The sequence below is a fragment of the Equus caballus genome, chromosome 17 (assembly GCF_041296265.1).
Source record: "Equus caballus isolate H_3958 breed thoroughbred chromosome 17, TB-T2T, whole genome shotgun sequence".
NCBI classification, from domain to species: domain Eukaryota; kingdom Metazoa; phylum Chordata; class Mammalia; order Perissodactyla; family Equidae; genus Equus; species Equus caballus.
In genome coordinates this window covers 81,462,384-81,478,556 of record NC_091700.1, presented here as the reverse complement: position 1 = coordinate 81,478,556, position 16,173 = coordinate 81,462,384, and the positions used below count along the sequence as shown (strand labels likewise).

At 36.4% G+C, this 16,173-nt stretch overlaps 1 long non-coding RNA gene across 1 annotated transcript in view; it reads left to right on the top strand.

Annotated features, from left to right (window-relative positions):
• The window catches only part of LOC138918473 (uncharacterized), a 33,192-nt gene extending 25,798 nt beyond the window's left edge, over positions 1–7,394 (top strand). Inside the window, exons 2-4 of the long non-coding RNA XR_011427883.1 lie at positions 2,090–2,227; positions 2,325–2,649; positions 4,171–7,394. This is a non-coding gene — a long non-coding RNA (uncharacterized lncRNA). The remainder of the gene's footprint in view (positions 1–2,089; positions 2,228–2,324; positions 2,650–4,170) is intronic.
• Positions 7,395–16,173: the final 8,779 nt, after the last annotated feature.

Here is a 16,173-nt window from a genome sequence, read left to right as displayed (position 1 = left end):
AATCCAGAATTAAGATGAAAGCCATAAGTATAAAAGGTTTGTGGCACAATAGTCATTAAGGCTTTTGGAGTTTTTTGGATCTTTTTTCATTTGTTCATCCAGATCTAGAAAGTACCCAACTTTGTAAATAATTTCACCTTTGGTGAATTAAAATTGACAGAAATCTTTTGCCACTCCTCCTATTGAAAGCTGATGTTAATTTGCTTTCCACTTGAATCTGGGATTGCCCTTAGATTTGTTGAGCAAGCAAATGTGACAGAATTTACACTCCTTAACTTCAGAGACTGGGTTTTAAGGAATCTGAAGCTTAAGATATCACTGCATGAATAACGTATTCTTGAAACCTAGCCACCACGTTGTGAGGAAGCTCAAGTAACCAAATGGAGAGAATCACACTGAGGAGAACTGAGGCACCCTCACGACAGCCCCAGGGGAGCTCCAAACTTCTAGCTTTCATAGAGAGATCAATTTGGATCTTTCAGCCATCCTTCCGCCCCACCTGACACCAAGTGAAGCAGGAAATAAATGTGCTTCTCACAGAATTATTAAAAATAATAAATTGTTGCTTTAAGGAGACGAGTTGGGGACAGGAAGTTATTGTTACACAATGATTGATGGCTAGACTAGATTGGCACCTGGGTATAAGATGATAATACAAGAAAAGCGAAAACTAGCAAAAAACATTGACTTCAAGTGTGAGTCATAGTTGGAGGCCTGAGAAGCAGGGGGAAGGCTGAGGAGATTGAGGAAAGTGCTTTTAGAGCTTTGATAATGTAGGAACTGTGTTATGCACCAGCAAGAAAATAAAGGAAGATTTAAAAAGTACCTAATGAATTTTTGGATCTAAGTGTATTTCCAGTCCGAAAGTTGAAAGTTGTTATTTGGCTTATATTAGCTACCCATAGTAAAGCATGTATAAAGAAGAATGACCTAAAGAAGGAAATGTTAAGTTTCAGACAGAATCTACAGGAAAGCTTTCCACCCCAAGACTTGTATGGCTGGAAAATAAAACTGTTTCTTATTCTTAGACTTTCTCTCTGGAAAAAAATACTTAAAATAAGTGATTGCCTCAGGGAAAATATAAAACACAAAGTGTTGCCAGTTAAAGAAATACTCAAGGTCAAGATGAAGTCAAGTGTGTGGCTGTATAATCCTTCATGACAAACTTAGAAATGTTTGTGGTGGTGCATCTTAGCATCTCTATACTATACTGATGAGCTTCTAAGTTTCTTAAGGGTGTGTGTGTTTCATAAAATCATTAAGATAGACAAAAATCTTCTATGAATCTTAATGACACTGTCTCACAACTCCTAAATCTCAGGCTGCAATAGAGAAATGCTTGCTCCACAGAGATTTGTGCATGTGAACATTTCTCTAATTGAGTGGATTTAAAATTTGATACATCAGAAGCACACAGAGTTTTTAGAGGAGCAGTAACAGTTTCAGTTGAAAAGCCAGCAGTTAAAAGTGAAAACAGGTCTTTGGCTTCAAATTTTAATGGACAAAAAACAGACTGACAAATACAGGACATTTCCAATGGAAAAGAAGAGTAAGTCAGGGGCCGGCCCACTGGCTTAGTGGTTAAGTGATCACGTGCTGCTTTGGTGGCCTGGGGTTCACTGGTTCAGATCCCAGGTGCAGACATGGCACCGCTTGACAAGCCATGCTGCAGTAGGCATCCCACATATGAACTAGAGGATGATGGGCAAGGATGTGAGCTTAGGGCCAGACTTCCTCAGCAAAAAGAGGAGGATTGGCTGCTGATGTTAGCTCAGGGCTAATCTTCCTCCAAAAAAAAAAAAAAAAGAATAAGTCAGAAGGCAGAACCAAGAACCCAGAGGGTGGAGCCAAGAAGCATGGATAGTCATTGCCAGGGAGACGAGTTGATACCTAATCAGGAACATTCCCTGCCTCAGGTTAATTGGCATCATATGATTGGGTAGAAAATTATTATGCACCAGTGACCTCTTTGTAGCTCCCATACCTCCTCCTTTGTGAATAGGAGTGCATATTTTGGTTATCCTGTGCCCATTCACCATAGTGTGTTTGATGTGTGGGGAAAATGATAAATGACCTTTTAAATTCACAGGTTGCTAGGTCCATGGAAACACAAACAAAGTGCCTCATTTGCGGGTGAACATGATTTGGGGGCAAGATGCAGGAACTGAGGCTTCATCCTGCTGCCGTAATGGATCAATACTTTGAAGAATCTTGGAAAGGCATGAAGGTATTTTGCATATGAGTGAAATGTAAATAATTAACCATTAAGGGTAGGATCTGGTATAATAAAGATAGTCACAAATTCTTTGCCCCTTTTTCCACAGAGTCGTGGTATCTTTTTTCCCTCCTCTTGAATCTGGGCTGCCCGTGTGACTTGTTTTAACTAACAAAATGAAGCCGAAGTGATGCTGTTTAACTCCCAAGGCTGGACATGAAGAGGTCCACAAATCTACATTCAGCACTTAGAATACTTCTTTGAAATCAGCCATGATGCCCCAAGGAACTAGGTCCAGCCATGTGGAGAGACCCACATGAAGAAACCCTGGAGAAACTGACTGACAGCCTCAGCAGAGTTCCGGAGCAGCAGACTGCACCACATTGCCAGGCAAGCAAGTAATGACAGCATCCCTGCGCCTAAGTCAACACCAGGTAAAGCAGAAGAGCCATCAGGCCAACTCAATGAATCATAAAAAGATTATTATTATTTTGAACCTCTGTTTGAAGTGGCTTGTTGCAAAGTAATAGATAACTGAAATAAGGACCAAGATAATTTGCATTCAAATACAATAAAATTTGAAATAGTTTTCTTTAAATAATTTGCATTTAAATAACATCCCCCCAAATGTGCTTCATCTCCTCTTGCTCTCAGGGACCATGCTTATTTCTGATACTTTTGACTAAATGAAATCAGTAAATTAATATAACTTCATGGAGTTTTGCTTGTGTGTGTGTACATGCACAAGTGCGTATGTCTTCTCTCCTTATTAATTTCTAGGCTTCATTATGGATTTAATATGTGTTCGTATCAATATGTTCATATGTGAGTGTTGGAGATTATTAGAATAAACCATAAATGATTCCCCAGGGATAATATTCCTCCCCTAATCTCCTATATCCTTTTCCTAACTATCTCTTCTAGGAAAAATATATATATATTTTTTGTTCCTTATTTCCAATTGACCTCTTAGCTTGTCCCAACATACTTCAGATAATGTCTCCTCTTCTATCCTTTTACTCTATGAAAGTAATACGTGATTACTTTCTATGTATTTAAAATTTATAAAGTATATCGCATTAAATAAATTCTTTGACAGTTGCTTTTCTGCTCAATATTATATTTGTGAAATTTATCTACCAATATTGATGGCTGTTTAATTCACTTTAAAAATGGGGAAAATGCTATGCATTATTTACCAATTCTCTACTTGCAAGAATGAAGATTGTTTCCAAATGGTTCTATTATAAACCTTGCTATGAAGATTCTTACTGTTCATTCCTCCCAGTGCTCATATGGGAAAGGTTTCCTAGTGTCTACACCTAGAACTAGAATCTTAGGATTTGATTTATGCACATCTTTAGTTAACTGATAACGCCAAATTGTTCTCCAGATTATTTGTACCCATTTATACCTGCAACAGAAGCATATGAGTGTTCCTGTTTTGCAAGTCTTCATCAACCCTTGGTATTGTCAGATTTTAAAGTTTTTGCCCATTTAGTGCCTAAGTAATGTATCTTACTGTTTTATTATATTTCCTTGATATATGCATGTAAATTTGTTTGTATTTTACTATATATAGTGTACATATGCACACATGCGTGTAGGTGTGTGTTTTCATATGTAGTGTATATAGTAAAAATGAAAACAAATGAACTGAACTAATGAACATCAACTTCAAGTGAGTATTTACCTGTGACGGAGATGGAAGAGTGTGACTCTGAAGATAGAGTGCTTAGAAGATTTATATATATGGGTAATTTTTTTTTATTTAAGTATGTATCTAGGGGTATGCATTGTATTACCTCAATTTTATGCTTTTCAATAGTCTGAGGTATTTTAAATTTTAATTTTATAAAAACAGTACATGCATAGTCATTGGAGCAGACACACTTGGCCACTCTTGCCTATGTCTCACCACTGAAATTGTTAAAGTCAGATTATTTCTTTTCCAGCCTCTCTTGCTGCCATAGAGGATCACGTAGCTGTTTTGTGACAGTACAGGCATAAGAAGTCTGTTGGGAGATTCCTGGAGATAGTTTCTTTGCTAATGAAAGGAAAGAGCCATGAAGACAGGGTTTTTATCATCCCAGCTGGCTTTCCCTACTTCCTGACTGTGAATATAATTGTGATGCTTAGCGATATAACAGCCATCTTGCAATCAGAGGACAAAATGTCAACACTATGAGAATTCTAGAGATGAAGAAGAGATTGCAGTAATATTTTTAAACTACTGAACAACCCCTGGATCACCAATCCTTGATTTTTTATTTTTTGTTGTAGATATCATACATTTCTTATTGATTAAAGTCATAGTTATTTTGGGTTTCTTTTCTTACAGTTGAAGGCTTTTTAATTTATGAACATTTTCAAAATTTTGGAATAGTCAGAATATTATAAAGAAAATAAATATTAAATTTGATCTTATACCTACATAGTTCTATACATAGCTTGCCAATTTAGATCATTCCTCTTATGTTACCTTAGTTGCTCTGACCTCTCTTCCAAGTCTTCCTTTCTAAAATTCTTCTTATGTGGATTCCTCTCTCTACAGGGACTTCAAATCACCCTTATCAGAAACAACATCATACATTGTGAAGCTTATGGGAAAACTAGCTCAGATTTGCCTAAAAATGCTGAAAGATTTACTGACAACTTTCCACATGTGGGCACACATAACTACACAAAATATCACAGCCCATTAACTAATGCTGAGGATTCTTAAAATATCATAACTTGGGTTATGTTTCATCTCTGGTGAGCTTCTCTCCATATACCTATGTTAGTGTTCTTGTGTTAGTAGATTCTCTTACTTGTTGACATGCTTCCTCTCCTCCTATGGCAACCCTGTTTACTCCTCCAGATGTATGTACCTACACCTATTAATTTCCCAACATTTCTAATCCAAGGTCACCAGATTTTCCCTATCAGCCCCAATTTTTAATCAATGTAGGGAACACTCTTAAAAAATTGCTTTTACATGCTCTTTTGGTCATCAACCATACCACACAATCTAACAGCTAAAAGGAAATGTCGACATACTATCCTCACAATCATATTGTAACATACCCATTGGTATATTGTTGTTCATTCTGCTCAACTGACCTCCTGGTGACAGGTTATGATCTGAATGAGCTATAATTCATGCAGCAGCAACTTCCACGACACCTTCCAGCATGGAATACTGATGGACAGTATTCTGACAGAAAACATGGTGTAGATCTCTCCCTGCTACAGTGAGAGACTTGACCAGTTGAACAAAACCTATCTTCCTGCAAAGCAATGGTAGTTACCAACCCAGTGGACTTGCGTTCCTGTTGATCTTCCCTGAATTAATCTCCTTTTCTTCTACTTGTGCCCATGGAGTTCTTTTTTAAGTACTACTGCCAACTCTAGGTTACTAGAAGCTACTGCAGGATTACTTATCAATTGACTACTCACCTTTTAATGCTTCTGAACATGTAAATTTTTCCTGCATGTCAAACTCAAGGAAACACTGTCCCTTCTTCATCCGCAGAGTTTTGAATATTGGTTGATGTCTGGCCCGAGAAGTGATCTGTAGAGTTTGCTGCAGATGTTCCAAAAAATGCATCTTCTCCTTGAATCCTATTACTTCTAGAGAATTTACTCTAGATTCAACTTCCTGAATCCATTTATTCTATGACTTTTTGCCCACTATATAGATTTTACATTACAGATTTTAACCTTTATCATTATTATTTTGCTGATGCCAATGGTTGTTTTCTGCAGGGTAACTTAGACTAGGTGTCATATCTTTCCTAATTTCAGCCTTTTCCTAGAGGTCTTTATACCCAACTGTCATGAATTATCACCGAGATTTCTCCATGCGTATTCTAGTTTCTGAACTCTCAGCCTGGATTGAACTGGTTCCCTTGATCACTCAATTAGATATGATATGATTTTTTATCTATTCATTGTTTGTTCATTCTTACATTTTTCATTATTTGATTAGTAGAATTCAACAAAATAAACAAAAACCACTCTAGATATTTTAATAAAGGGATTTAGGTACTTAAAGAACTATTTGAAGGACTGGGAGATCAGGTTCTAACTTGGGGCTCTTTGAGGTATCACTTTACAACTAGTCCTCTAGGAGAACAACTTGCTGTCAGGTTATCACTGGAACTAAGTCAAGGTCAAGAAACCATAGTGCAATGACCTTTCATACTCATAAGGTTGGAGAATAGACATCCAAAGCCACTGGCCAGAGATTAAATACTCATATTAAAATGTTGGAAGAATTGCAACTGTCTCTTGTCACAGGGAACTGGAGAATGGACATGATGTTAGAATGCTGCCATAGCAACTCCCATCTCTCCAAGAATAAATAACAGCAACAGGAAGAAGATTATACCCACTTCGACCTTCCAAATATCTCAAGACTGCAACTAATTGGCACACCTTAATTTGCATCTGGAACCCTGGTTCACTAATCTTTCAAAATTGTAAGATAGTTGAATCACGTTTGAGACATACAATCAAAAGTATTTCCTACAGATATTTATGCTCTTAGTTTTTTTTTAATGGAATAAATCATATATAGCAACTCTAAAAGTGTCATTTTTCATGAAATCACTGCTAGTCACTTTTGATTGTCATTTACATCAGGCTTCCATGAATTTATACTTTTAATTTCTTAAAGGAGTACAATGGCTGCCAAGGTCATCAATGAGCTCAAACTGGGATAGAATAGGTGTAAGTAATAACTGTGTATGTAGGGTGTTGAATGAATGTACTGGATGAAATAAAATTAAAATGCATGGCAAAATTTGAAGATAGCCAATTTTTAAAAAAATATTACCTTCATTATCTTATTTTTCTCAAATTGTCAGTGGAATTCATCATCTCAGAAGATATTTATTTACTCAATGATTGGGACACACACAAAATTTTTTTGTAGATGACAGTGATACAATTGAGTTTCTAAATAGATTTTTAATCCCCTAGAAGAGAAAAGCAACTTAAAATTCAAGGTCCTATTGATTTGCAAGATAATACTCATTTCATTATACTGGTTTTATGCATTATTTCTGGAAATATTTAAGTGGTTCTATGAAAAGAGTGGTAGAATAACTTGTACATGATGGCCTTAGACAATTTCAAACTTAACTTACTGTCAGTGAGTATTTAAATCATTGAGCAAAATGATGGTCATTTTATTCATTGCAAAGTCATAGCTAAAGGCTAGAGGTTGAGATAATAAAAGTATTTTCAAGCATGTTTTATTCATTGTTAATCAAAATGTCTTATTGCTTAGAATATTAGGTAAATGCATTATTTGTAAAATAAATGATCTAATTTGGATTTAATTACATATTGCTTTCATATATATTGCTTCATTTCTTGTCTTGCAATAGGTAGTAAATTTATATACACATCCCTACAATTATAACCAATGCCAAAGATTAGAAAATAAAAAAAAGTGCTCATGACTACAGATTTGCACAAGTGATTGAAAATTTAATGATTCATAATGACTTGGCAAATTCATGAGCAGTAATTTAATCAAAAAGTTGTTGCTAACATTAACTGTGTGCTCAATTAACTTCCATAACATGAATGAAATATGCTTTCTTTGGATATTCCTGATTTGTTACCTTAACCAACACATGATTCTGACTCAACTTTTCTGTAACAATTGGAAAAAAAGCATTCACACCAATAAGCAATTCAGAATAAGTTCCCTTAGTTTTACATAATGTTCAACACCATCAATGTAATTTCCAAAACCTAAGTGAAATTACCTTGTCTTTCAGTTTTATAGTATGTTCAATTTGGATATGGCTCATAGTTTTCAAAAATTAGAGACTTTAAATGTTAATTTAATAAATTCCCTGGCTCCCATATATACAGCAATATATATTGTTCCTATAAATGATTGTTAAATAAATTTGGTCCTCTTTTCTACACTCAGTACTGGACATGTGTCATTAACTGCTTGTTCATCCATGGTCTTGAGAGTATGAGTGGAAGTCTGCACTTATCTCTCTACTCTAAGACTCAGTTTTAAGAGTTCATCACAAATAACCCTAGAGTCCCATTATTACATTTCTTAAGGACCAAGTCAATCAACTTTCTCAACTCACATTATGTAACAGTTTTCACTAGGCATAGCAGTAATGCCAAGGTGTCTGGTTCAGAGGAGAACAAGCATCCACCACACACTGTGCCCAGACTAACCTTCCCCAGCCCACTCACACTCTGCGCTGAATTCAGAAAACAGACACCACCTCTCGGCTCTCATAAGGTAATTAGTTTATGATGAGATTTCTCTCAGGGTCCGTGTGTCCTTCACTATATTTTACTTTATTTTTTTCCCTTAAAGATCTTCAAAAATTTTGAATCTAAAACAAGAAGTATCTTGTTCACTTTTTAAAAATCATTATTATTCTTAAGAAGTTTAGTGGCCGTTGCAATTGCAAATAGAAGCAAAGGGAGTAAGCACTACATATTATCACCTATTAATAGCATGTAATCTCCACGAGCTTCTTTGAAAAGCTCCCTCTCCCAAAAAATATACTCTTCCCTACATAAGATAGGTAAATAACTAAAAGGTTCTATGTTGATGGATTTGCCCAAACAGAGTAATCTGATATCTTCACTCTGTTTCCAAACTAATCTGGGAAGTTTAAAGTGGAAATTCCCATACCTATAGGAGATTCTCTACATATCGTATCATATATATGGTATAAGTTTTGTGTTTTTATCACTATAAGTGTAATTATTTGTGTATGTGTATATATGCTTATTCTTCTCACTTAGAATGTTGAATTTAACTTTCATGTAAAAAAGCAAACATCAGTAGCATTATTGGAATTCAAGGGAATTCAGGACAATTCCTCACCTTCAAAATGAAAATAAGCTTTACCTGCTTGAGGAAACTGTGAGAAGATAAAAGCAGAAGTCTAGATGCAAAACTGTTGCCTAGTTACTAAGAGACATCCGAATGAGAGACAGCATAATTTCTTAGTGACAACTACACCAATATGGAGGATTTTAGACATTGGCGAACAGGGAATATTTCTGTATGAATAGTGCCTAATAATTCAAAAATGTTTAATTTTCATTGCTAGTTAGCACTTCCCTCCCACACAAACAAAAAAATCTATGTTAATTAGAACAATATTGAATAAAAGATTTTGAAAGTCAAGAAATGAGAAATATCCTAATAAAATTATGATAGGATATACTAAAGAAAAAAGTCCCGTTAGCTGCTAGGTCAAGAGTATGTCACTATATTTTGGGACAGAAAAACAGACAAGTTTGAGAAAATCCTGAAAAGGACCACTAAATGGTGAAAATGCATACAGAACGTGTCAAGTTATTGAGCAACAAATTCTTGAGTTGAATTTGACTTACATTAATGTAATTTTTATTATTTAAATGTAAAATTACTACATTATACTTGTTTCTCTGCAATATTTTTCCTTGTTTTTTATTTTAGTATGAACAATCCAAAATCCAGAAATGCTTCTTTTTTTTTTACATTTTAGTGTATGCTGCTATCATATGGATCTAACATTGGCTGTTTAACCACTTGTTGACTCTTTCATCTACAATTTATGTGTGTATTTAATCAATAATCACACTACTGGGTATATATACAAAGGAAATGAAATTAGTGTCTTGAAGAGATATTTGCAGTCTCATTGTCATTGCAGCATTATTCACAATCACCAAGATATGGAAACAACCTAAGCATCCATCAACAGATGAATGGATAAAGAAAACGAAACATATATATGTATATTATTAGTATATTGTATGTATAAGTTTAGAATATTATTCAGACTTATAAAAGAAGGAAATCTTCCCGTTTGTGACAACATGGATGAACCTGGAATACATTATGCTAAGTGAAATAAGCCAGACAGAGAAAAAATAGTCTAATCTCACCTACATGTGGAATCGAAAATAGCGGAACTCACAGAACCAGAGGTAGAAGGGTGGTTGCCAGGGGCTGAAGGATGGGGAAAATGGGGAGATGTTGGTCAAAGGGTACAAACTTTCATTTACAAGATGAATAAGTTCTGAGTATCTAATGTACAGCATATGACTGTAGTTAATAATACTGTACTGCATATTCGTTAAGAGAGTAGATCGCAAGTGTTCTCACCCTCCCCAAAAAAACATAACTTTGTGAAGTGATGGATGAGCTAACTTGATTGTGTAATCATGTCGTAATGTATACATATATCAAAACATCATGTTGTACACTTTAAATATATACAATTTTTATTTGTCAATTATACCTCAGTAAAGCTGGAAAAATAAAAATAAAGAAACCTTTATTGAGTACTTATGTTGGAAACACTGTTCTAGTTGTTGATAATATGGAGAGGGACAAGAAAAACACATTTACTTTCATTGTTAATCTTACATTCCAGCCAGGAAGAGAGGAAAGAAACAAATGAATTAAAAACAATATATATATATATATATATATATATATATATATATCCTTCAGTACTGAGTGGTATAAGGAAATAAAGAGACATAATGAGCTAGCAAGTGATTAGGGGTCAGGTTGGAGAAAGCCCCTTAAGGCAGGCTTGCCTTTTCGAAGAGATAATATTTAAGTTGTGATCTGAATGATGAGAATCAGCCAAGAATGCAACATCAGCTGGGAGAATATTTGGCATGTTTGAGGAAAACAGAAAATTCTGGTATGTCCATAATATTGTTGGCAAGATACTAGTGAGCCAGAGAGATAAGCAGGTGTAGATTATAGGAAGCCATTTACTCCATTAGTTTGGATTTTCTTCAAATTTTCCATGAAAGTTACTACAAGATTTAAAGTAATCGACTTTTATCTATTTAAATGATTGCTATGTGGAAACTGTATTTAGAAGATGTCGGTATGAACCTAGGAAATCAGGAAGGATTAAGTTGCCCAGTTGAGTGTTGACTGCAGCTAAGACTAACGTGGCAGCAACAGAAGAGAGGAAAAGTGATCAAATTTAGTATCAGATATATGAAGAATTAATAGGGGCTGCTGATGAGTTAGATATAGGGTAAGAAGGAAAGAGAAGAAGCATGATTTCCAAATTTGGGGCCTGCACAACTGTGTGGAGAATGATGTTATTTGCAGTGTGGAAGGTTTGGGGGTGAGGGTCGGGTTCTTTTCGGAAAGTTTGAGATGTCCATTGTACATTCATGTAGAAAGGGTAAGTCAACAGCTCGATGGAAGGGTGAAATCTGAATATATAATTCAGAGAATCAATCAGCATACAAGTGGTATTTGATAGTATGAAAATCAATGACATCAACCTGGAAAATTGGTGGCTATTAAAAAAAAGAGGACTTAAAACTAATGCTCAGGTCAATGGAGCATTGAACGATTATGCAGAGGAGGAGGAACCATCACAGCAGATTGCACAAGGCAACCGGCGATGTAGGAAAGATTCTCAAGAATGAGGAAGTGGTCAACTATGTCAAATCCTGCTACGAGGTTGAGTTAGACGAGGACGAATAATTTATCATTGAATTTGACGAAGCAGGAAGCGCTGGTAATTTTTAAAGGATTCTTTTCATTCCAGATGAGATAGATAGTTTGTAGGGCCCAGTGCAAATGAAAATATGCTGCCCCTTGTTCAAATAGCAGGAAGAAATTGCTGTTAATGGTACTAAAATATAAAACATGTTTCTTTCTTCCACAGTCTCTCTTTAATCTGCCATGGTGATTTTTTTGGTATTTAATGTTGTATTTACACAGCATGGAGATAATTGCCAGCAGAGTACAGACTCGTGGAGGCAGCTGGGGGCCCATGCTATGGCTGGGCATATGTATACCTGTGTGCATAGCCACTGAATCAAATTAATATGTGAGGACCCTGCCAGGGTCCTGCTTGCTATTCCTGTGATGTGAAATTTCTGTGTTATCAATAGGTTTTAAATTTTAGTTCCTTTGATTTAGTCCTCTTAATCAAACTACAAGCTCTGTGACCCCTTCTGTGGACAGCAGCTGAGATAGATGGTCAGCAACTTGAGCCTTCCAGATGCTGCTTTCCCCTGGGCTCTTTGTGGTCTCACCTGCACTTGTATACTTAAATGGTCACAGAGGAAATTCAGGAGTATCTATAGAAGGATTTGGAAGTTCTCTCCACTATAACATATCCACTTTCAATTTCCAGGGGGTGTTGATCAGCTTAAACTCCAAATCTTGCCTCCTCGGACCAGTAGGTTAGTACCTTTCTGCTTCCCTTCCAGCTGCTCCATGATCTAAGCACTCCAGCATGGTGTGTTACCTTTTCTTCCAGGGCTAAGTCCACTGGCAGTAAGAAAGTCCATTTGGTCAAAACCTAGTGCCTTCAAAGAGTTGGGCTTTTTTTTTTTTTTGGCTTGATTTATAATATTTTGCATGTGTGGCATGAAAAGATGTTCATCATCGCTATCATCAGGGAAATGCAAATCAAAACTACACTAAGATATCACCTTACCCCCGTTAGATTGGCAAAAGCATCCAAAACCAAGAACGACAAATGTTGGAGAGGTTGTGGAGAAAGAGGAACCCTCATACACTGTTGGTGGGAATGCAAACTGGTACAGCCACTATGGAAAACAGTATGGAGATTTCTCAAAAAGTTAAAAATAGAAATACCCTATGACCCAGCCATCCCATTACTGGGTATCTATCCTAAGAACCTGAAATCAGATATCTCAAGAGTCCGTTGCACCCCTATGTTCATCGCAGCATTATTTACAATAGCCAAGACGTGGAACCAGCCTACATGCCCAGAAACTGATGATTGGATAAAGAAGATGTGGTATATATACACAATGGAATACTACTCAGCCATAAAAAAAGACGAAATTGGCCCATTCACAACAATGTGGATGGACCTCGAGGGCATTATGTTAAGCGAAATAAGTCAGTCAGAGAAAGACGAACTCTATATGACTCCACTCATAGGTGGAAATTAGTATATTGAGAAGGAGATCTGATCGGTGGTTACCAGGGAAAAGGGGGGGTGGGGGGAGGGTACGGAGGGGGAAGTGGTGTACCCACAACATGACTAACAAAAATGTACAACTGAAATCTCACAAGGTTGTAATCTATCATAACATTAATAAAAAAAAAAAAAAATATTTTGCATGTGTGGAAAGCTTAGTCCAATATAAATTAATCCACTCTTAACCGAACCGAGACCTCATTTGATACTTTGGTCAAGAAAACTCAAGAATAAATATCCTGAAGGGAAGCTTCTTGAAGGTCTGTTTTTTTAATAAAAGAGGAAAGATAATGCTGGTGCTGACCTTTTAATTTTTCTTTTTGTCTAAATTTTCAACAACGTTCCTGGAGCTAAGTTGGTCACTTCTTGACCAAAGGGCTGCAAGCATAAGTACAAAAAGCCAACATACCATAGATGGCAGGAAAGAATGACAAAAATGGCTTGGGTTTTTGAGACCTTTTTGACACTCTAAATTAGCCCTTAAGTGCTTAATACCAGATTTGTTGTTAGATGATAAAAATATATAAATATGTTTCAAGCCACAGTTTGTTGCTTTTGTGTCACTGGTAGCCAAACCATTCCTAATGGATCTAACTCTTCTCTGACACAGTGTCATAGGATGCCAAACTCTCAGAATGTTTAGATAGAACAATATGTTCATAATTACACTTAAAATGGTAATTGTCTCATATTTCTTGATAGTGTTCCTCTTTTCTTTCACCTCTATGTCACTACCCCTGTAATCATTTGTTCTGATGACTATAATATTGTCAAGTTGAGGTTCTGAAATCAGAATCTAATTGCTCTTCTGGAATTTCTGGTGAAAATATATATATATTTATAATCTCCTGTCAATTCTGTTTCTGTGAGAACATAAATCGATGATAGATAGACACACAGACAGATGGATAAATTTACTTTTATTTTAAGAAATTGGCTCACACAATTGTGGGTGCTGACAAATCTGAGATCTGCAGAGAAGGCTGGCAGGCTGGAAATGTCTACCAGAGTTAATGTTGCAGTCGTGAGTCTGAAGTCAGTCTGGAGGCAGAATTCCTCTCTCTCCAGGAACCTTATTCTTTTCTCTTGAGGCCTTCAACTGATTGGGTGAGATCCACCCACATTACGGAAGGGAATGTGCTTTACTCAAAATCTACTAATTTAAATGTTAATCATGTCTAAAAATTATCTTCACAGCAACATCTAGAGTGCTATTTGACCAAACAACTGAGCATCATAGCCTAACTAAGTTGCCAGGTGGTCACATAAAATTAAACATATCATATGTGTATGTGTGTGTGTGTGTGTGTGTGTGTGTGTGTGTGTACCTTGGTAAATTCATGGTGTTTACTAACTTCACAAGTACAAAAAATATCACAAATTATTACAAGCCAGACTAATTTTGATCTTCAGTTAACATCTTGTTATTTTCATAAACAAACAATAATTGAATATAGGACTCAAAGCATTTGTGAGCACTAATTTTTTTTTGAGGAAGACTAGCCCTGAGCTAACATCTGCTGCCAATTCTCCTCTTTTTGCTGAGGAAGATTGGCCCTGAGCTAATATCCATGCCCATCTTCCTCTATGTTATATGTGGGACGCCTGCCACAGCATGGCTTGCCAAGCGGTGCATAGGTCCACACCTGGAATCTGAACCGATGAACTCCAGGCTGCTGAAGTAGAACATGAGAGCTTAACTGCTGCACCACTGGGCTGGCCCCTGTGAGCACTAATTTTATGTGGCAATTTGGCTGAGCCATGATACTCAGATATAGTCAAACATTCTAGATGTTTCTGTGGGTCATTTTTAGTTGAGATGAACATTTAAATTGGCAGATACTGAATAGTATCAGTGGCTTGATCCAATCAGTTGAAGCCTTAATAAAACCAAGAGGGACCTCTTCTGAGCAAAAAGGAATTCTGCCTACAGGTGGCCTTCAGACCTAAACTATAGCATGATTCTTCCCTGGTCTCCAGCCGGCTGGCCCACTCTGTAGATTTGGGGCATGCCGACTTCCATAATTGTGTGAGACAATCCCTTAAAATAAATCTCATTTTCCTCCTATTGGTTCTCTTTCCCTGGAGAACCCTGCATAATACAGCATTTCTTCCAATTGCGAAGTCATTGATGCGTTAATATCTGCCAATTGATGTAGAGAAGTTAGAAAACAGAAAGCATATTATTCCTGTGGATTAAAACTTGATGACGTTTTTCTTATTGTGGTTAGGTTATTAGTTTATATCGTCACTTGTATTTCATTGAATTTCAGAAGAAAACTTGCTCTTTACACTTGAAACCTCTTTTTCTTTTAAAAAGCATGCTCAGCTCCATTGGTCTGCACAGTTTTTTTTTTTTTAATTTATCAGTTCATTCAATTAAGTTCTTTCATTTTATTTTTGTTGTTGCTTCAATTTGACTTATTCTAGGGGCTGGCCCAGTGGCATAGCAGTTAAGTTCTCATGCTCTGCTTCAGCAGTCCTGGGTTTCCAGGTTCGGATCCTGGGCGTAGACCTACACACTGCTCATCAAGCCATGCTGTGGAGGGAGCCCATATATAAAATAAAGGAAGACTGGCACAGATGTTAGCTCAAGGACAATCTTCTTCATGAAAAAAAACCCAAACAATTTGCCTTATTCTTATTTTTACATTAGAAGCATTACTCCCCCTTTTCTAAATAGAAACATTTTTTTTTTTCAAATGCATCATTATCTTTCTCAAACTAAGTCATACCTTTAAATCCAGGGAAGAAGGGCCTCTTCCCTGAATCCCAGCATTTAGAAGGTCACGTGTCACACAAATATTGTTCAGGCCCAGAAGAATGCTTCTCCAACATCCCTTACAGAAGGTAAACGGGTAGTCTTATCTTCAAGGCTTCTGTGATGTGCTGCTGTTAATATTAGAATAGACACTGTCTGGCAGAGTGGTATGTGTTTGAGCAGTGGACGGACTTAGGTAAACACGTGAAAATTTATTAAAAGTA